The sequence below is a fragment of the Bactrocera neohumeralis genome, chromosome 3 (genome assembly GCF_024586455.1).
Source record: "Bactrocera neohumeralis isolate Rockhampton chromosome 3, APGP_CSIRO_Bneo_wtdbg2-racon-allhic-juicebox.fasta_v2, whole genome shotgun sequence".
NCBI classification, from domain to species: domain Eukaryota; kingdom Metazoa; phylum Arthropoda; class Insecta; order Diptera; family Tephritidae; genus Bactrocera; species Bactrocera neohumeralis.
The window spans coordinates 23,568,603-23,592,205 of NC_065920.1; the positions used below are offsets into that span (position 1 = coordinate 23,568,603).

Below are 23,603 nucleotides of genomic sequence, written 5' to 3' on the forward strand. Positions count from 1 at the left end.
GCACTAGACTCCTAGTCGTAGTATTTGTTTTTGTCTTTATTGCAGCCACAGCATGCCTTGCAAAGCTCGAATTTGAAAACTGCAGCAATTTGCGCTGCAAAATCGTGGTAACTACATCCTAAACTCATATAGTTTGTTTCCTATTGCGCGCCAGCTAACTCAATTCCATGCCAATATAATTTGGCGCAAATTCAACAAGCAGTTACAAGTAGTCACCCACAAGGAAAAATATAGAGTAAGGGTATGAAATCGTTTTTAGGTTAGGTTTCATTGATGGAGTACTCAGAAACATCACCTTAAGTTGATTACTAACGATTAAAATATGTTAAAATTGGTTTGATGATGCCACAAATATACAGGATGTCCCAAAATTTAAGCAAGATTTAAATTTGCCACCATTTCAATTAATCTTCACAGTGGACAAAGTTTATTCCGGCCATAGTTTATATGAAATTTTCGAAATGCGGCCGCGTAGTTTGCTTTATTTTCTGTAATTTGATGCCCAGAGCCTACTGAAGTTATGGAGGGAATATTTCTCTAGCCTGTTGAATGACAGTGAAAGCATAAAACTAGGAGATGGTGAACCCGATTCCCCAATTTATCACCATGGAGCTGACGTTCCATTGCCCGACCATGAAGATAAATAGCAATTATCCGTCAGAAGAACAACAAAGCGGCGTTGGTCGATGAATTGCCGGCCGAGCTATTCAAATACGGCGGCGAAGAACTGATGGAAACATGCCCAACGATTGGAATTTAAGTGTGCTCCCACAATCTGCACCAACTAGCTGAGATAAGCCTCCTCAACATCGCATATAAGGTTCTATCGAGCATATTGCATGAAAGATCAAAGCCCACAATTTCAGTGTGGCTTTAGGCTTGGAAAATATATTCACCATGTGCCAAATCTTGGAAAAGACCCACGAAAAGAGATGAACACAAACCACCTCTTCGTCGATTTTAAAGCTGCTTTTGACAGCATAAAAAGAGAGCTGCCTTTATGCCGCTATGTCTGAGTCAGGTAGTCCAGCATAACTAATACGGCTGTGTAAACCGACGTTGAGCAACACCAAAAGCTCCTTCAGGATCGAGAAGGATCTCTCCGAGCCGTTCGATATCAAACGAGGTTTCCGACTAGGCAACTACCTATCGTGCGGTTTCTTCAACCTACTGCTGGAGAAAATAATTCTAGCTGCAGTGCTGAATCGAGAAGGCGCAGTATTTTATAATAGTGTACAGCTGCTGGCGTACGCCGATGATATTGATTTCATTTTTCGCAACGTAAGCGACGTTAGTTCGGTTTTTTTTTAGACTGGATGAGAAAGCAAAGCGTATGGATCTGGTTGTGAATGAGGACAAGACGAAATATCTCCTGTCCTCAAAGAAACAGTCATCGCACTTGCGAGTTAGCACCTACGTCATTGTTGACACTCTTAACTTCGAATTCGTAGATAATTTCGTCGTAGAATAACTCTTGCCAACCGGTGCTACTTCGGACTGTCAATGGAACGATGAGCTGTATGAGATATATGACGACATTGACATAGTTCAGCGAATTAAAAGACAGCGGATACGCTGGACAGTTCATGTGGTCCGAATGGATGAAAACACTCCAGCTCGTATAGTATTCAACGCAGTACCCGTCGGGGAAAGCAGAGGAAGAGCTTCACTTCGTTGGAAAGTCTAGGTGCGGAGGAACCTGGCTACACTTGGAATCTAAAATTGGCGCAATTGGCTATAACCACGTAAGCGGCGTGTATACCAATAAAGAAGAAAAAACTGTCTGTTGTCGATTTGACTTTTTTGAGCATTGTCAACACTTTACCACATAAATATGGTTAAGTTTGGGTGTAATCGAACATTTTATACTCTCTCAATTTGCAAATTAAAAAACTTTAAAGACTGATCAATATATAAGGTATGTATAAAGCCAAGCAGATGCTTGAAACCCCGTATGATGTGTATATGTGGACAAGAGGAGTATTGCCCTGTTTTAGACAAGAAGAGAGATTATTTCTGAATTTCATTATGACACATTGACGGATGGAAGTCAACCGGAGTACGAACATATTTGTCAAGCATATGTAGAATTTTTTAAACATTTTAGACAACGGGCATCTTGTCACTAAAATATATATGATATATTTCAATATTAGAGCTCACAGCGTGACCGATATGATCGATTAAAAATTTGCCATATGAACCGAGGTCTACATAATCGGTGTTTGCCTACTTGAAAATTTATCGGCCAATTTCGAAAATTTTCAGGCGTAAGAAGAAAAACATTAAGGACACTATTTGTTCAAAGTATTATTCTGATAACTTTATTGATGTTTAAAAGTTTTTATATGGGAAGTGGGCGGGGTTGTCATCCGGTTTAGCATTTTCACAGTGTACGATAGGAAGATTTAGATAACTTCATAGAACAAATATGGTTGAAATTGGTAAAGTAGCTCTTGAGATATAGGATTTCCCCTAAAGATGAACGGTGCGACACCAATTTTTACACCTGCTTCAATAAAGCTTTTCCTTACCATCATTGTTCAGTGGGTTATCTGTCAGTCACATTTATGTCAAATTTCATGTCAAAATATTCATTAGCTGTCTGCGGTGTGGAAGATATACACAACTTGAGATACCAAAATAAGGTGACGTGTCGTTTTGTTGGAGAATTATTTTTTTAGGTTGCAATGTCAAATTTCATGTCAAAATATTCATTAGAGTTTGAGATACGTATCGATGTCGAAATTTGTTGAGCAAAGAATTTGCATTAAATTTTGTTTACGGAATCAATTTTCTGCTGCGAATACGTTGAGGACAGTGCAGAAAGCTTTTGGTGATGAGGCTATGTCTAAAAAAAATGTTTACAAGTGGTATAGTGAGTTCCAAGTCGGCCGTGAACGTGTCGAAGACGAAGAGCGTCCAGGGCGACCATCAACCTCAACCGACGAAGCTTACGTTCAACAAATCAAAGATTTGGTGTTGAAAAACCGTCGATTAACAATTAGAGACCTTGCTGATGAAGTTGGCATATCGAAAGGCTCAGCCAGTACCATTTTGAAGGATGTTTTGGGCCTCAAGCGCGTCAAATCTCGACTGGTACCGAAAACATTTAATTTTTTGGAAAAAATACGTCGCGTTGAAGTGTGTGAAACGATGCTTTCCGACTACCAGGGTGTCATGAAACGCATTATAACTGGCGATGAGACTTGGATCTATGCTTACGACCCCGAAACAACCGATCAATCGAGCGAATATCGTGCCAAAAGAGAGCCGAGACCAAAAAAATCGCGCCAAAGTCGCTAAAAAATCAAGTTCATGTTAACTGTTTTCTTCGATTATCGTGGTGTTGTGCATTAGGAATTCCTTCCGACCGGTCAAACAGTCAACACAGTGTTTCGAAGATTGGAAAATCCGTTGGCATAAGTACATTGCATCGGGAGAGGATTACTTTGAAGGGGATGAAATTCATTTGGAAGAATAAATAAAGAAAAAGGGAGGGGATTACTTTGAAGGGGATGAAATTCATTTGGAAGAATAAATAAAGAATTTTCAAAATAAATACCATGTCACCTTATTTTTTGAGCACAGTCTGAATAGCTTTTATTGCATACATTTCTTTCTAATGCTTGGCGAATCGAAGACAGCAATTATTTACTGTTGTTCATTAGAATCAAAAGGTTTTTGTATTTAATTCTATTAACGTTTATGAGTCAACATTTTCCCTGCAGGGTGACTGTTATTACCTTTCCATTTTCACCTCCATCGTACTTATTTGCTCTGCCGCAACATAATTTCCTCTGCGAGTGCGGCGAGCAAATGCCTTATTACTTATCTACTGCCGCTTCCGTTCGCTTAATTTTTGAAAATTGCTCAATAAGGATTTGTATTAACTTATTAAGTAGTAGTATGGCTTATTATATGCAATAAAGAAGAGTGATTTTAGTGGATGTTTTTAAGGTTTTATGCATATAAAAATAATTTTTAAAAATAGGATCTAATAAAAATTAATGTATACCATAAATGCATCCGTGATCTTGGGTGAGTTAAAAAACGGTCTGACTGCATTTGTCATGTATGTAAGTCTTTTAATGAAGACAAATATTATGGATGATTTATAGGGTGGCCCATGAATCGTGCTACAAAAACAAACCGTGATGTATTTCTTTTAATATGAGTAATCGACTAAATGAAGGATGCAGCCATAGGATAAGTGACCCCCTTTTGATTACGACCCCTGAAAACGTGTTAAGTAGAACGATTTAAGGGCATGCACCGTGGAATGTCCTGCCCCTTAATTGGGAACTCGACGCTGCCCAGCTGGTTGATGTCTTCATAAGAGTAAAGACTGCCGTCCAAGAAGTGCGATTGACGGGAAAAGAACTGAGACCAGGATCGCTGTGAGATTCTTGGTGGGAGAGAGACTCCGTCGTGCGGTCCTGGCATTAACCTGGTGGATGAACGCCCAGCCAAAATCCGCATCAAAGCGAAATTCTTCAACATATCGCTCATTTGCGCTCACGCCTATGTGACCAAATATATCTTTTATAAGCGCTTGGAGCGCATTTATGAGAGCTGCCCCCGCCACAATGTGAAAATCGTGCTTGGTGACGCCATGGTGGACAAAAAAGGTATCTTTGGTAAGTGCAGCCTCCATGATGAAATATCCCCAAATGGGTTGAGGCTGATCGACATCGCCGGTGCTCGAAATATGGTTATTTGTGGTACTAGATTCTAGCATAGGAAAATTCATCAAGCTAACTGGCTGTCTCCGGATCGACAAGCCACCAACCAGATCGATCATGTCGTGATGAACGAAAAACACGTCTCCAGTTTTTTAGACGTGCGTACGCTCCAAGGTCTTAACATCGACTTGGACCACTATCTTGTTGCAGCCAAGATACGCACTTGCCTCTGTGCAGCAAAAAACGCAAGTAAAAAAACACAAGGAAAGGTTGACGTCGAGAAGCGACATTCACAACCGACAGCCGAACGGTTTGTCATAAACTTGGTATATGGGAACTATGGTTTCCGATGAGATAGCTACCGAGAGCTAAAAAGTGAAGCGAGACGCATTTGTAGACCAAAAAAGAGAGAGGCCGAAATGAGTAAGTATGAAGAGCTTAACATGCTGGCCAACAGGGGTAATCCTCGAAAGTTCTACGAAAAGATGCGGCGACTAACAGAACAGATGTGATCTAGTGACTGTTGCCCAGAGCATATTGAAATTATGGAGGCAACACTCTCCTACCTGCTGATTGGCACTGAAAGCATAATACCAGGAGATGGTGAACTCGATTTCCCAATCGATGACTATGGAATGATGAACTGTGCGAGATATACGACGACATTGACATAGTTTAGGTAATTAAGCTCTGAGAATATTAGACGCAGTACCCGTCGGAGGAAGCAGAGGAAGAGAAAGACCTCCACTTCGTTGGAAAGACCAGGTAAGTGATGTCTATGCCAAGCAAGAAAAATAATAATATTTTTATTATACATTAAGTTAAGACAGGAAAGAAATTGGTTTGAATTTTACAAAGAATGTTGTTTGTCAAGATTTTTACTTTATTCGAATTTGAATTACTTTTATTTTATTAAAAAAAACAGCCTCTTCGACTTGTTACTTTTCACATCACAATAAATCAAATTATTGATCGACTGAATTAGATATTTGAATACAGATAAGCCAGTTTTCTTATCTAGAAAAATTGCTTTTAGTTTGAGCTAAAAATTTGAGGTTAAATCAGCTATAGTTGAATAAAAAGTAAACACCGAATTATAATAGAATTTTTTTTCTTTAAGATAAAAAATAAGAAAAATTTGGAAATTAATGAAGACTTCTATTAGAAAGCATACTGAAAATCATTCGATATTTTCCCCTACCCCAAATATACCCAAAAGTTCGGCAGTGAAATCGATTAACCGGTCATTACAGCTTGCTGCTTACAAGCAGTGTAAATATTGAAGGTATTGAAGGGTAAAATAAATAAAATTAACAAAGCTGCTGTTACAGTTATTGACAAACACCAAACGGTAAAAACGATTCATATTCACGCTGTAAAAGCTAATATACCTGTGGCTAGATACATACACAAATGTCTACTTGCATAAGCCACTTGTAGCCATTAAAAGCTTTTGGTTGTACTACAGGTGTCCGCGCTGTACTCCACGATGCTTTTCGGTTATATCATACGTGTGATGCAGTTACATACTCGTATATACATGCTTATATTTACGTATGTGTATACATTATGATAATATGTGGAGATGAGCGAATGCACAATGACATATTTTCTCTGGCCAAAGCGTGAGTGCAGGAGTTACACGTTTTTATCTCACACATTTCGGGTGCTCAGCTTGTTGCTGAGATGAGCATAGAAAGGATATGAGTATGTATGAATGTATTTTTATGTAATATATACCCTTTATGCACTTTAAAAATATATATTTTGTTTTACTAAGATTTTCATCAAATTTTTGAAAATATTTGTGGTGATTGAATAATAGAAAAACAGTAATCGTGAGAGCCAAAAATAATTTATGTTGAGTTTATGTGGAAATGGAGGCCGGAAATAGAGTTGTGATGATTCCTAGATATTTTTCAAAAATCATTAAAGTATTTCAAGTGAAATTTTGGATCTGTCTTTTCAAAAATCAGACAAATATATATTTTTCTCATGTAATATACCAGGGACTGAAGACATTGAATTTGGTAATAAGTGAAAAAGCAGTGGTAGGATTAAACACATTAGGAAATTAAGTAAAAATAAAAACATGTAGGGAAAAATAATTTATGAGAGACCCGTTATAGGTATATATAGTATATGGAGGAGTCTCTTCTCTCGACCTTAACATACACACCATGCTAACAAACAACATCGACTCAGACTCACAACACTGATACGCAAATCTCACCACACTCACCATATAAGCACTCACAATACACTTCCACAAATCAAAGCACCGTCTTCGTCAAACAAAAGGGAATAAAGGTATCGACGAGGGGATCCCTCACACATTCGATAATTACAGCGATCTGTTTCACGTTTTTGCGATCATACCAAGACCGAATTGACTTGAACATGAAAGCTGTGGCTGATAAATAAATCGAATACAACTTTAGACTTGACAATTTTTTCACATAACCACAACATTTATGTGAAAATTTCGAATAACCATATTTTCAAATAACCAAGTTTTTGTTTTTTTTATTTTTTAACTTTTACAACTTTTGTTTCTTTCAACAAATTCTATAATAAATTAACCAAAAAAAAAATATCATAATTGAGATTAGATAAGTCTTGGCTTGTAAGCCACACATAGACCAGTTTGGGTTCTTAGCGATGCCAGATAAAATGCCGTTCATAAGAAGTAGTCAACCTCCCAGATGTCAGCGCTTGACGTGAATTTCAATAGATTCTGCGACCGCACTAAAAAATGTTTGAAGCGTTGCCTTGCCAGGGCGCGACAAGTACACTAGGGATGCTCTATTGTTTTGCTGGTACCTTGCTTTTGAGATTTGCTGCAGGCTTCTTGAAACAGGCTACAATTTTCAACAAAAAATTCGTGTGCAATAATAACTGATTTTTAACATTTTTTCAAAAAATGCAAAAAAGACACCACTAAACGATTTTAAACTCATTTACAGCTGCTGCTATGAAATAAAAAGTTGATGAAATCAAATACAACTGAGGGACCAATGAAAATATCATGATAAAATTCTGATCAAATGGTGCCTTGGCGGCCTTTTTTCGCTTATAATAGTAGCGAAAAGTGGACTAAATGTGCTAAAGGCCCTATGGTGGATTACTCCGGTACGATAATTGAACGACCTTACCAAAATTCGTCTTGGTGTGATCTACGACTTCGATTGAAACGATGTAGTAGTAAACAGTTACAGATGTTGAACGAGTTTTTTATCCAAAACTACGCCGAAGACGCATTTCTCTCAATTGCGTTTGGTTCCTGCAATACGGAGCAACTGCGCACATAGCCAGACGGGTTAAGGCGGAGCTCCAACGCGACAAATTAATATCAAGAAACTCCATTTTGCGACTTTTTTTGGTGGGCTTTTCTCAAGCAAGGGGTATCCAAACAAAACCTAGAAATCTGAAAGATTTGAAGTGGTCCATTAAATCGATAATTGAGACAATCTCGACTTCAACCCTTCAGGTTGAAGAGCAAGAACTGATTTTGGACTACCTTCCCGAAAATTGTCTTGGCGTGATCTACGACCTCGCTTTAATTTCCAATACCATCGTTAGAGACTGGCTCTTGTTGAAGCTTCAATGTCAAAAATTTAACTAATTTCATTTATGCGCTCCACGTCGATAATTGTCAAAAACAATCGCTCGAAAATGTTCGCAGTTGGGCGAGGTGAACATTTTAAGTTACTGTAAACAATAACAATGGCGTTCGTTTATCAAAATTTTCTGAGTTTTCTGTTTGTACACTAGTGTTGCCAAATCCCGGCATATAAAAGGCAACTTTAGTATCTTCATTGGTCTCCATGTTTTTTGCTGAGTTAATCCATGTCGAAAGTTGTAAAACATAATCGAGATGAATATTTTAAGTTACTGTAAGCAAACGTTTTGAGTTTTCTGATGCCAAAATATAAAAGGAAGCCTAGGTATCTTTACTAGTTTCTCTGTTTAACGTGGGTTAAACGTCGAAAGTTGTCAAAAATAATCGCTCGAAAAGGTTCGCGTTGGGTTGATATGAGTATTTTAAGTTACTGTAAACAACATAAATAACGCAAAACGTTCTGAGTATGTACTACAGCAAAAATGTCAAACTTTACGATAAAATACTGAATTTCTCGCCGTTTTTTGATATATTTAAGCGGTAATATACTGAAACAACAACAAGGTTTTGGTTTGCAATAAGAAAAAGTAAATATTTTTTAAATTTTTTTGAAGAAATATGACGTCAATACACGAAAAAATACTTGAAAGAAATAAAATTTTGACAAACAACTTAAATCGATTTAGACCTTTTTTAATATATTACCACAGATACATATTTATATGACTTGTTACATACATATTTATGTATCTAAGTCATACCTTTAACAGCATTCCACCATACCTAAAAAACACCCTTTATAAATATGCACACACACATTCCCATTTTCGCCATACTTCTAGCAATATTTGTATAACTCCAATAAATATACCTAAAACCTCAAACACACACGCATATTTATATACATATATGCAGAAATTTGTTTGTTTTTTCTTGATTTACCACACCATAATATTCTCATTTCGCTCTCGTGATTTTCACAATACTTCAGTAGCGGCAAGTTTATGCTAACTGATAAACCGGCACGCGCAACCGTTGCGTATACGTAACTCTGTTGCTGCTGGTGGACGGGGCGTATACGTAACATTCGTTCGTTCACTGTCTATTCGCTTGCACTTCGCCGCTTGACACTACATCAACGACGCTCTCGTACACGAATTTTCAGTCTGTGACGGCAAACGAAGCGAACTGGACGTGCTCGGAGTAAAGCGGCAGCGTTTTCAAAGCCAACTCTGGTGTTATCTTGCAACAGCAGTGAGAGTGTGTGTGGAAAATTTAATTTTGTATATTAGAGTTTAAGCTTTGATGCTTTTAAATATAACTCTGCACACGCATGCACGCCTACAAACAAACATACGTACATATTTAAGTGTACGGAAATACTGCTGAAACAGTTGAAGTGAAACTAATTAGAGCTTGTGACCGTTATATGCAGAGCTAAAGGCAAACGCATATGCTCTTGACTATCAGTTAAATATCATACACACACACACAGACATACACACGGACGCACATATATATAGAGATATTTGTATGAGGGATTTGTCGAGTGGTTATTTTTGTCCGGATTCGCTGTAATAACGGTTCACATGCTCATGCACAAACATGTTAGCCTAATCATCGCGTACATAAATTGTGACCGACAAACCAAAACAAAAGAAAGATGAAGTGATGGCAGCTACTAGTACGTGTAGTACATATAATGGCCATGGCATCTTCCGTCAACCGTCCACACCGTTTTGTGACAAAGTCCTTGAAAAAATGTGGCAAGCAGCAAAAGAAATGAAACGCGCGTGTGCGGAATTGCCTATCAGTGTATGTTAAATCGGTAATGCTACAACAATAGCAACAAAAAATAACAAATACAGCAACAAAAATAATAACAACAAAAACAAAAAAGAACAACAACATATACAAATAATAACAACAAGAATAAAAAAATAACAATTACAACAACAAGTACAACAACTAAAGATAAATTTAAAAAAATACAACAAATTTTCGTGCAACAAATGTGCGTAAGTGCAGACTTTAATGTTGCGCTAATGCTCGCTCTGACTTAATATGACATGGCAGTCGGCGTAGAAATACCAAAAAAAATATATAAAAACATAACTTGCGAAAATATGTCAACTAAGCGCGTGTCAATGTAGTTTTTTGATGAGCCACAGCATAGTTTAACATTCAACTAGAAGGTAATTTCAAAGTCACAACTTTTCTTTTGACAGCTAAACAGCAGCAGCAATACATAACTGTAATAAAATGTTAAAAAAAGCTTAACTCGACTTAAATTGCGTTAAGCAGTTTGAGTGCTAGTAAAAAATGTAGCATACTTATTAACAATTTTTTTAATATTAAATTTTTTATTTAATTTTTTTAAATTTTTTTTTAAATTTTTTAATTTTTTTTAAATTTTTTTAAATTTTTGTTTTAATTTTTTTTTAAATTTTATTATTTATTTTAAATTTAAATTACATTTTTTATATATTTTTTTTTTTTAATTTTTTTAATTTTCTTAATAAATTTTTTTTAATTAAAATTTTTTTTGTAACTTATAAATTCCAACACGCAGCTTTTATTATAAACCAAAAATAATCTCCAATCTCAAATAAGTTCTACAAAATGTCACAAGCTCTCACAAAAATCTAAAATCAACTTAAGCCACTTTAACATTTTAGCGCAGTTATAGACCCTATATGTATGTAATATGTGCCCGTTAACCAGCAACAAAGTGTTTGTTTAAGTTCCGTGCCTTTTCGAAGAGTTTAACTCAATTAAAATACCCTTTTGTGTCGCGTAATCCCTTCTCGCCAATTTATCTGTCATCGTTAGATAGGGGCGCAGAACAACAAAAACAAAAACAAGCAAAACCAATTTGATGCGTAGGTGTCCTCTTCAATGGTTATGCTGCTATTGTTGCGTCTGAGGTGTGGCGCTTGCAACGACGCCGAATGCGTGTTGGTGGCGCGAAGGCAGTGTGGCGTGTTGCAAGCGCTTGCACTTTCGTTTGTGCCCTTTCATTTCTAATTTGCATTTGCATTTGTTTGCAAATTTTATTTACTTTTATAGCAATTTGAACGCGCCAAACCATTTGATAACTTAATTAACATAGCCGTTATTTTACAAGCCATAACGGTTGATTTAATTATGGCCGCCATTTTGTACAAAGGGTGGAGGGTAATATTGTTGCTGTACTGTTTTTGTTGTGCAAAAACAAATTTATGTAGGCAAACTTAACTTTTTCAATTTTTTAAATTTTTAAACAGTTTTCAACCCTCAAAAATTTATTACTGTGGAGAAATTTCCGAAGACTCTACAGACTCCTTTCCAACCAGAGAAAGTGATTTTATGTTGTGGTTTGCATTTCAAAGTTGCTGTTGATCAATACTTTTATAAAGAGTGATCTATTTCGAGCTTCCCTACTTTTTTAAAGAAAAAGCACAGACACTTTAAATTTAATGAGGAATGAAAATTTATTATTATTTGAAAGAACATTCTTTGGCATTATTTTTTTTTAAGATTATCTCAGATGGCCTATCCGTGGAGTCCGATTTTCGATGACTCGTTCAAGTAAACCAAATGTCGCCGAGATCCACGAGGGTCAATTTCAGTCAACAAATAGTTGGTTATAATGTCGCGATAACGGTCGCCTTTGACTGTTACGTACCCAACGGTATCATTTTTGAAGAAATATGTACTGATGATTCCACCGGCAGACAAAAAACACCAAACAGTGTTTTTTTCTGGATAAAATGGCAGCTCTGGAAACTCTTCAGGTTGCTCTTCGTTCCAAACGCGGCAATTTTACATACCCATTAAGCCAGAAATGGACATCATCGCTGAATAAAATTGGCTCGAAAACTTCGGATCTTCTTGGAACTTGGAGTATATGAGCGAAGCGATGTCGCTTGGAAGGGTCGAGCGGCAAGAACTGAACAAGCTGTATTTTGTACGCTTTCAATTTACTATCCCGACGTAAAATGCGCCAAGTCGTTCCATAAGTTAGGCCGTGTTGCTGCGAACGGTGCCGAATCGACTCTTAACGCTATTCGCGTACACTCTCTGCTACAGCTGCCATATTTTCATCACTGCGTGCTGGACGTAGTCTATTCGGTCGAATATTATCCAATAATGAATGCTGTATCCCAAAATGGGTGTTGCTATGGCGAATAGTACACTCAGTAGGCTGATATGTTGGCCATAAGTTGAGCGAAGCTCGCGAAATATTGGATAGTCGAAAAAGTCTTTTCATATTTCTAATCAAATTTGAACTTATTTTTTTATATTTATAATAATAAATAAATATACAAATATGCACATTGTTATGCTACACGATCTGACACAGCATCGTTCCCGTAATCCTTAAAAATTTCATTGGTGGCTTGCGTGGCATTCTTCACTTTTTTATACAAAAATTTCAAAATATAGCGAATTTCTTCATTATTTTCACTCTGCAACTTTTTTTCACCTTCCACAAATAAAATTTTTTTTTTGGTTAAATGAAGATTAATCTTTCCTTTCCAATATGGTGTGACATAATGTGAATTGTTGCACTGGAGATATACGACTGCAACGACATCTATTGACGAAATACGAAAACACTTTTTCTAATACTTTCCTTACAGAACGGTAATGTTCGTAATCAAGTTGAACGATTTGGAAACCTTATTCAGGCGTAAGCCATTCAATGATAAAATGCCAAACAATACTCAATAAAAATAACAAGACAGCTTGACACGAGTCATGAGTGATTTGTCAGAAAAAGTTTTTGAAAAAAACATCTCCTTGGATCACCCTTTAAAACTAAAGATATAGCTAGGCTTGCTATCAAAGTTCCGCATATTTTGGAGAAACTTTTAAAGAACATTTTCATATGAAGAAATGGCGCTCTCAATTTGTCAGCAATATTATCGAATTTGACTATGCTAACCGACTTTTTATAGGAGATGCGTCAAGTCGACATTCTACGCCGAGAAATCAGAACGATTGATAAATAAGAAACCATCTCTCAGACGCTATTAGCGAGATAGAACCTTTTAAAAAAAGAGTGCTGCATAATTTGATTGTTTAAAATTTAAATTTCATACAATTTCCGAATTAATATAAATCAAACACAAGACATGTTATTCTTTAAACTATGAACCGCTAAATAACATCATTTCCATATTCATGAAACATTTTGACTTAGAGTAATAAAATCATTATTAAGGATACATTGGGTAGCTGATAAGTTACTCACCGAACTCAGACACAGCCTCTCAGTGTAGTGTACCCACTCAGTTTCATTATGTTGAATGCATTATTCAATATTTTGTTAATGCCGGCGTGAAGTAGTTTAAGGTGCGTACTACCTCTTCCCTGCTTCCCACTTCCAACAAAAAAATAAAACAAAATTTACGCAAATCACACGTCAATGGCATGTTTTATGTCATAAGGACGCTTCTAATATAATATGTATATCAGACGTTTAAAGGCCGTTTACACATGTAGTTATTTTAACCTAAAACCGGAGGACAAGTTCGGCAAAGTATCTAATGTATGTCGGTTTAAATGCCAATGTAGACCTAAATATTATACCCCGAACAGGGTATATTAAGTTCGTCACGAAAACACCCCGAAGGAAGCGTCGAAGACCCTATAAAGTATATATATAAATAATCAGTATGTTGAGCTGAGTCGATTTAGCCATGTCCGTGTGTCTGACTGTCCGTCCGTCCGTCTGTATATATACGAACTAGCCCCTCAGTTTTTAAGATATCGTTTTGAAATTTTGCAAACGTCATTTTCTCTTCAAGAAGCTGCTCATTTGTCGAAACTGCCGATGTCGGACCATTATAACATGTAGCTGTCATACAAACTGAACGATCGGAATCAAGTTCTTGTATGGAAAACTTTCACATTTGGCAAGATATATTCACGAAATTTGGTATAGATTATTTTCTAAGGCAACAATGTAATCTCCGAAGAAATTGTTCAGATCGGCTTACTATAGCATATAGCTGCCATACAAACTGAACGATCGGAAAAAAGTTCTTGTATGGAAAACTTTTGCATTTGACGTGGTATCTTCACGAAATTTGACATGGATTACTGCTTAAGGTAATAATATAATCTCCGAAAAAATAGTTCAGATCGGATTACTATAGCATATAGCTGCCATACAAACTGAACGATCGGAAAAAGTTCTTGTAAGGAAAACTTTTGCATTTGACAAGATATATTCACGAAATTTGGTATAGATTATTTTCTAAGGCAACAATGTAATCTCTGAAGAAATTGTTCAGATCGGCTTAACTATAGCATATAGCTGCCACACAAACTGAACGATCGGAAAAAGTTCTTGTATGGAAAACTTTTGCATTTGACAAGATTTATTCACGAAATTTGGTATAGATTATTTTCTAAAGCAACAATGTAATCTCCGAAAAAATTGTTTAGATCGGATTACTATAGCATATAGCTTCCATATAAACTGAACACATAGTTACTAAAGGAAATGCACCTGTGAAGCGTATATTGGCTTCGGTGCAGCCGAAGTTAACGTTTTTTCTTGTTTTAAGATTGAACATGATACTTCCAAAACAAAACTAAAAATTCTACAAAAAAAGGGTTTCTTACACTATTTTCCCTTTGCTGCACATATTAAATAATTTTAATGTATTTTGTCAGCTTCAAATTATGTTAAGCCTCATATCTCATTAAGAAGCATAACAGTAATTGGTAAAGAAGCACATCAAAAAATCCATCAAGGTGTTAGCTTCATATTATAACTATCCTTACTCATGCAATACATAAACGTAGCCGAGCAAAGACTCTTCACCTAAAAATTATAATTAAGAATTCATAAACGTTCAATTATAAATTCCTCAGCATCTTCGTACTTCTACTACACGAAGTAAAGTTATAATTTTATCACCGTTGTCAACCTTTCTACTTTACGGCTTTAGAGTTGAAATTTACTCTCACTAACCCCTTAACACTTTACACACAAGGGAAATTAATTTGTTGCGCTTGTGCATACTAAAATTATGAGAATGTGATAATTTACAACTCATTCAAGAGCCGTAGTGTACCTAATGCCATATAGCTTCATGTAGTTGCAGTGAAGTTTCTTATTTAATGAAAATTGCAATATGAATTCAGGGTTCATGTAATATTTACAAATGCTTATGGACTAGTTTGTGCATCTTCTAGGAGTGTATTAGAATTTAAACAAGTGACTATTACTGAAAATATTATGAGCGAAGATTTTAAAGTAAATGAAAGATAGTACTTATTACTATACTATTTTTTTTAAACGCCTGGTTTTCAACGAGGTCAGGTATTTTCGGAGTTGGTCTTTTTGAGAACTGTTACTTGATTTATACTCAGTTTTGCAAAAACCATAACTTTCTGAATTTTTTTAATTGTATGATGTTGATGCGTATGACCTCTGATTCAAACTAGACAACACTACATGCCATACAGCCAACAAAACAATCATTTTGTCGAAGGAAACTTTTGAGGAAAGTTCTCTTGGGATTGGCCAGAAGCGATTATTTTATGCAGGTCTCAAGCAGCTCATGACTTCCGGTCTTAGACCAAGTATCCTCTGGGTAGCCAAAAACACATCCGTTTGAAGGCGAGCTAAAATGAGAAGACGAATCATCCCTCCCCAGGTTTGTGCGCTGGGTTTGGGACCCGCCACGTTAAAAAACACCCTCAATGAAAACAACACAACTCTTTTTTGGTGGGGTTGTGTGAAGTCGCTTGGCTACGCAGATGAACCCGAGACGTTTGACGCTTTTGATTGAGAATATTCGGTGTGTTATTGCTGGCATACGACCACAATTGTTGCAAAAAGTCTTACTTCGATATATCTGACCCAACAATGCTCCAATGTCTTTAAGCCGTATGAAAAATACCCTTGTTGGAAGGATTTTTTAATCATATTTGGAAGCATAAAAGAAATCATACGCACTAAATCTGGTGAAAACGGAGAATGTGGCAACATTGTGCAGTCAAATTCAAAAAAATTGGAAAGAGCAGCCGCATTATCATGCTGGATGATCACTTTTTTGTACATAAAATAGGACCATTGTACAAAGCAATTCGATGCAATAATTCGAAATGGTCATGCCTTGTAAGCCTTCTGCATTTCTCCAGCTAATCGATGTAGACTTTGTGAACCCCAGAAAAGCTAACACCTTTCCAGACGATAAGACAGTCTTCGCTTTTTGCGGAGCTGGTTCGCTGGGTTAAGTCTTTTGTTTTATATTAAATATTTCATGGTAACTAGTACTGGTGTAACCGTTACTACTCGGCGGTCAGGAAAAGACGCAGAAACTTTTTAGGATTGTTCTTAAGCAGTGCCTTTTGTGTGATGTGTGCTAGTGGATCCATGTTTCGTCGGCGATCACTAAATGACATAGAAAGGATTGTTCATAAATAGTGTCAAATATGGCTACGAAGTGGTCTCACGGCGTAGCCATCACTGTAATAGCTTTTTCATACCCAATACTTCATGTAGTATATCTTATCAACTGTCTGAGAGTCTTGTGGTTTTCAAGGAATCATACTCATAAAAAACGGACCTGCGACCACATTTGAAGTGATTACACTGCTACTAGTCTGTTTTCCAACTCAAGGACTAAGACTATAATTTTATTGATGAAGGCACGCACTAGGCGAAGAGACTTCACGCTTTCAGTAAAATCTCAATCCAAATATCTAAAATGTCAGACTGAGTGAAGATCTTCTTAATTGCCGTATACACCGCTTACGCGCTGCAATTGGTCTACCTTTTCGCTGTTTTTCTCCAATTAGAGATTCCAAGTGTAGTCAGGTCTTTTTCATCTGGTCTTTCCAACGGAGTGGAGGTTTTCCTCTTCCTCTGCTTCCCCCGGCGGGTACTGCGTTGAATACTTTCAGAGCTGGAGTGATTTCATCCATTCGGACCACAAGACTTAGCGAGCTTAGCCACTGTCTCTCAATTCGCTGAACTATGTCAATGTCATCGTATTTCTCGGACTGCTCATCGTTCCATCGATGCGCAAAGGACCATAAGTCTTACGCAGAACCTTTCTCTCGAAAACTCCTAACGCCGATTCATCAGCTGATGCCATCGTCCATGCCTCTGTATCATATAGCAGGACGGAGATGATTAGTGACTTCTGGAATATGGTCTTTGTTCGTCGAGAGAGGACTTTACTCCTCAATTGCCTATTCGTCCGAAGTAGCAGCTGTGAGCAAAAGTTATTCTGCGTTGGATTTAGAGGCTGATGCTGTTGTTGGTGTTAATGCTGGTTCCAAGATAGAAGATAACTGAACACTGAGAAGTAAATTCGCCTCAATTGCTACGATATTAGTCATACGTCATACATTTTCCATTTCACTTTCTACTAGATTATAGATTTTGTCAGATTTTTCTAATATTTTTTTTAACAGCCAACAAAGCAGTTTCCACATTTTCGAACTAAATAAAGTATTTTACATAGATAAAAAAACTGTAAGTCCTTCAATGAAAAATACGCTCTTAAATCTTAAACTATTTTTGGCTTGTGACACATTGATAAACTTATTAAAGTGCCGCAATCCGCATTAGTTTCGAAATAAAATTGAATTGCTAATTCGGATCAAAAACCATAAAACTGTTTAGTATCCAAACGTTTGTCGTTTGACAAAATGCAAATCGAAGTGTTGAGGTTATTGCTAAAAAATGCACACCCGTCATCCCAAGAACACACAAACATGTCGCCGTGATTTTTATACCGTTATACATATATTGGGGGCATTAGTTGTAAAGTTGGTGGTTATTTTGAAGTGGTAAAAGCGCTGCGTTCGCTCATTTTTTACCTACTCACTTTGGTACTTATACATGCATACATTTTTTTGTTGTACACACTTACAAACACACATATATGGTTTGTGTCACTTTTCCTCGTACCATTACTGTGTATGTGTGCGTCATGTAATGTTTGCCGCTTTGTATATTTTATAGCAGAACGCACTTAAGCCGGCATTTACATATGCGGATACACAACAACAACAAATAGTTGTTGTCGAAGTGTTAGAGTTAAAAACTTTTATAGTGATTTTGTTTGTATTCCAATCTATATATGTATATACTGAAATATATATGTATGCATATGCATAGGTTTTATAAATTCATTACTGAAAGACAATCATCATATATACATACCTACATATATTAGTGTGTTCCTTATTTCTGAAGTGGATTATGTTTCGCTAACGCCGCCAAAACTTTCAGTTTTTTTTTTAAATAAGGGTCCAGCATGAAGAGGCCCTTTATCTCCAATTCAGCCGTACCTATGTAAATCATTTTACATTTTCCATGTCTACAACATGGGATTTTTTGATATTTTTCTTTAAAGAGGTGCACATAATACCTTGAAAAATGATATTCCAATACAAAGTTTTCCGCTCTACAAACGAGGTTTTAATGATTTTTCTCATAAAAATATTATTTTAAAAGTTAAACGCAGTTCAATTTATACAAGAAATGTACACAGCATTCATAACTACAAGTGAATGTAGTTTTGTGTTGCTCATACGACATGGTGTACTATATGGTAGACCTTGTTTGTTCAGCGATGTGTTAGAGTATCACTTTTTCAAAGTTGTAGATTGCTTTCTTTTGGAAAAAATATTCTATTGCAAACGAGCCTGCACGGTTTGGAGTCAAGTGGTAAGACTGAAATAATTATATGTGGTGCATAGGGGGCGAGAAAGGGACGGCTGTTTGCATTAATTTCACATTGTTTAAGTACATTCGAAAAAATAATTTGAGGCAATTTTATATAAAAAAATATTACTTATACTTGTCATGTGTCTCATACTTGTGGTCAGATTTCATTCAATTCATGTGGTTGCACAATTTTATGTTCTTTTATAACAACGCGCTTTTAAATTTATACCATACTAGAGGACCCGCCCATGTTTTACTGTGGCTGATACATAGGTAGTACTACTAATACCATCTATATGATTTCTATTAGTTAGATTATAAGTATTAGTTAAGGAATAATCGCACATTTTTGGTGAAGCAACAAAAATGAATCAAAAAGCATTTCGTGCCTTAAGAAAGAATTGGTTTTTGGGGTAAAAATACTATTGAATTTGGGCTGTGCATCAGTGAAATCAATCGATTGTCAGCTTAGTGGACTGCATATTAAGAAACGGTTCTCAAGCGTGGAAAGTCAAAAAAATCGGCTGGCAACGTTATGGCATCAGTCTTGCAATGCTTCGAAAAGATTTCTGTATATCTCAAATATTAATAGACCTTTTTATCAACACTTCAGTTATGCCGCTATTTTTTTATGCCAGATCTTTTGCAATTTTAAATTGCCTGTCAAGATACCCCTCCAATAGTTAGCAGGTATGAAAAAAAATGTTATAGCTACCCATAGATGTATTGAATCACCCAATTTATTACTTAAGAACGAACAACTCTGTTCACGTTATGAAAACTTGTCTACAGATGTCGCCTTTTACTTTGGCATCGTTTTGTTTATTGCACGTTTACGCCAATTTAAGGTTTAAATATTGGATACTGCGATGGTAGCGCAATCTATCGGTCAAACATTCCAAAATTAGCAATTGATTACAAATGAAAAATTAATTAAAAAAACATTTTCCAGTGGACCAAATTGTGAATCTAAACCATTCTCGAATCTCCTTGAATACACACAAAAAATTTCATCAAAATCGGTCCAGCCGTTTAGGAGCAGTTCAACTACAAACACACGGTCAGAAGATTTATATATATAAAGATGAGAAGAAAAATAATGGCCGAAATAGTTTCGCGGCGTTAGTGGTTGGCTTTTTATATTAACTGCTATAATGTAAATGAAGGGTAGCTCAAAATTAAAACAAGAGTTAAATTTGCCACCATTTATGTTGTAAAGCGTTGACAACCATAAAAAACCAAATCGACACATGACAGTTTAGGCTAAGGAAAATGGGGCGTTGCACAGTAAAACAATATATATTCATTATTGAACTATATTTAGTGGATTCGCATGGAAGTATAATACAGGATTTTCCAATAAGACTGATATTATTTCTTAAAAAAAAAACAGTAATTGTTAAGGAAAATGAAATTATTTTTACTTAATGTGAAGTAAAATTGATGCAACTAAGTTCTGAATGCATATAACAGTATGCAAATGGCCTCCCAACTTCTTTTACAGGAACGAATTCGATCAACACAATTTTCGAGTACTTTTTCTACTAAATAAAGTCGTATGTGAAGAATAGCACTTGCAACATTGATATATGCTAAAGACCAAATAATTAAACAAGAAGGAGGCTAATGGTATTAAATCACAACTTCTTGGATCCCATGTTACAATTTCTTGAAAAAATCAAATCTCCAAACTTTTCTCGCAATAATTCGGTTGTTTCAAGTGCTGTGTGGCACGTCCACCACACCAAAAACCATACCAAACTGTCAATTTAGGTGAATGTTATGGTTGTTCATGAATAATTTGTGGATTTTCTTCGCACCGGCGAAAGTGAGCCTCATCGCAGAAGATGATTTGCTTAAAAGAAATCGTTATCACTTTCAAGTTGTTCCAAGGTAAAATCACCCAATGACGTTTACGGTGGCCCAATGGCTGCAGTTCTTGCAAGAGCACAATTTTATACGATTGCAAGACCAAATCTTTTCTCAAAATCCTCCAAGTTATGGTTTGAGACAGTACCTATTTTCATGGAACCGACAAATTGCGGTCTTCAGCAACACTTGCCTGAACGCCAGCAATATTTTCGTTACTTCGAGGCGTTCTTTATCTTATTGGCACTTGAACATTATGTAAAGAAAATGTGCGCTCGAAATTTTCAACAATTCCACGAATAGCGAGCACAGGTGGATGATGATTACGACCGTAAAACGGCAAAAGCGCACGAAAAGATTAAATTAGAGAACGATTATTTTGATAATAAAATTGAATAATTTGTAAACGTTGTTCTTGTGTATATCTTTCCATGATGAAATTGTAAACTTACTGAATATACTGAATATAATGAAAAAAAAAACTACAGATCATGACATATTAAAAATGGCCGAAACCACACTTAGAAATCATAGCATCTCTATGGGAAAGCCTGGTACATATGATCGTGGACGAAGTTATCTCCTCCTTACTTATTTGTGTAATGTTTTAGTGTATCTCATAACAAGACCCAGCTGAGTTTAAGCCTTCCTGTTTGCCTCTAACTGCAGAAATCCATTAATAGTAGGCATTTTAACAAATAATAACTTTAGCTGATTTATCTAAGCCACTTTCTCCCTTAGAGTCTTCTAGACACCATTGTACTATGTTCGTGTACATACATACATATGTATACCCGCACCTGTAAAGCTAATAAACAGGTCGGGACTTTTAGAATATTTGTTGCTGGCTACATTTTCCTTTGCCTCTACGTACAAAGCAAAGTTATGTCATGTTTTTACAGTTACAAGCTTATATACTTTAAAGTCCGTATATACACATACAAATGTATGCTTATATATAAATATACATAAATGTACATGATACATATGGTGCATTACTACAGCGCCAAGTAAAAAGGATACATAAAACAGAAAAATGAACTTTTTATGTTGAAATAATAAAAACTCATTTTAAACACATAAACATTATATGTACATATGTAGATGATATGTGTGTATGTGTATAACGGAGCGCTTAATGTGCCAACGCGGAAGACCTTATATTACATTTAGCTCTGTGTAAGGAGCGAAATTGCTTTTCGCTACCCAGTGCAACAAATGCCGTTAAGTTTTTGAGGGGTTCTCTTCAAAGGTCCATAGCTAGATACGAAATTTCACCTAGGATACGATAAAAACTGGATACTAATTGTGTACTAAGACAGTTACTTAAGCATAAGGGTTTTCTAGGACAGTAACTTTATTGGAGGTGTTCTCTAACAGCATCGTCTCTAGAAAGTTACTTTATTTCTCATAAGAAAATAGTTGTTATGACAAAAAGTGTGACCTTAATCGAGAGCGCGCCATAAATCCGTCATTCCAATAAGAAACCCTGTCATTTCTGTACCTTTCTTTTATAGAAAACTTAAAAATAGTTTTAGAAACATGCTCTATGAAAAAGTAGGCGTATATGGAATGATCTGTGCTTTTAACCATATCGATCTCTCTTCAGTTCTCGGATTTAGTAGATTGGGAGCTCAAAGTATGTTAACGGAGTATGGCATGATCTGAGTTCTTAATCATACCGATCTTTCTTCAGTTCTCGGATTTAGTAGGTTGGGAGCTCAAAGTCTGTTGACGGACTGACTGACTGTTAACCATATCGATCTCTCTTCAGTTCTCGGATTTAGTAGATTGGGAGCTCAAAGTCTATTAACGGAGTATCGAATGATCTGAGTTCTAAATCATACCGATCTTTCTTCAGTTCTCGAATTTAGTAGGTTGGGAGCTCAAATTTTGTTCCATGGAGTATGAAATAACCTGAGCTTTTAACCATATCGATCTCTCTTCAGTTCTCGGATTTAGTAGATTGGGAGCTCAAAGTCTGTTAACGGAGTATGACATGATCTGAGTTCTTAATCATACCGATCTTTCTTCAGTTCTCGGATTTAGTAGGTTGGGAGCTCAAAGTCTGTTGACGGACTGACTGACTGTTAACCATATCGATCTCTCTTCAGTTCTCAGATTTTGTAGTTTGGGAGCTTAAGGTCTGTTGACGGAGTATATAGTACGATTGTTGGTCAGTATCTGTACTATATTTGAAATCATCCTCTCAAATCTTGGAACCTTGGGCAAAATTCTTACTCCATCATAATTTATGTATATATCTCATACATTAGTGGCATTTTTCGCCTATAAAAAGGAAAAACTATTTCGATTTTTAACCCAAAAGAAGATATCTTCTATCAAAAAAGTTTACAAAAGGACCTGAGTGGATTTCTATACGAACATTGTATGTTGCTTTAGGTAGTCCCACTTTGTTCAGCATTTTGTTGATTACTAGTTTTGGCAATAACTTGCTTCAAGTTTCATCTGTAGATTTGTTTTTGCAGATTTACTCTTCTTATTTGGATTTTAGTGAGAATAAAATAGTGTTGAAATACGATTTTTGGGTGTAGCGACTAGCCGAACAATATCGGATGATAAATAAAATATTTCGCGACAACACGATTCAGGTTTCATCTAGAGAGATTTGTATTCATTGATTTCTCCTTCCAATTAAGATTTCGAACTAGAAAAAACTGCTCCAGAAATACGATTTTTGGTAGTAGCGACCAACTGAACAATGTCGGGTCATAAATAA

General features: G+C 36.1%; 1 protein-coding gene across 1 annotated transcript in view; it reads left to right on the top strand.

Annotated features, from left to right (window-relative positions):
* Positions 1-9,485: 9,485 nt before the first annotated feature.
* The window catches only part of LOC126752246 (probable G-protein coupled receptor CG31760), a 35,198-nt gene continuing 21,080 nt past the window's right edge, over positions 9,486-23,603 (top strand). Inside the window, 1 exon segment of the mRNA XM_050462920.1 lies at positions 9,486-10,502. The gene's annotated coding sequence lies outside the window, so the exon portion shown is untranslated.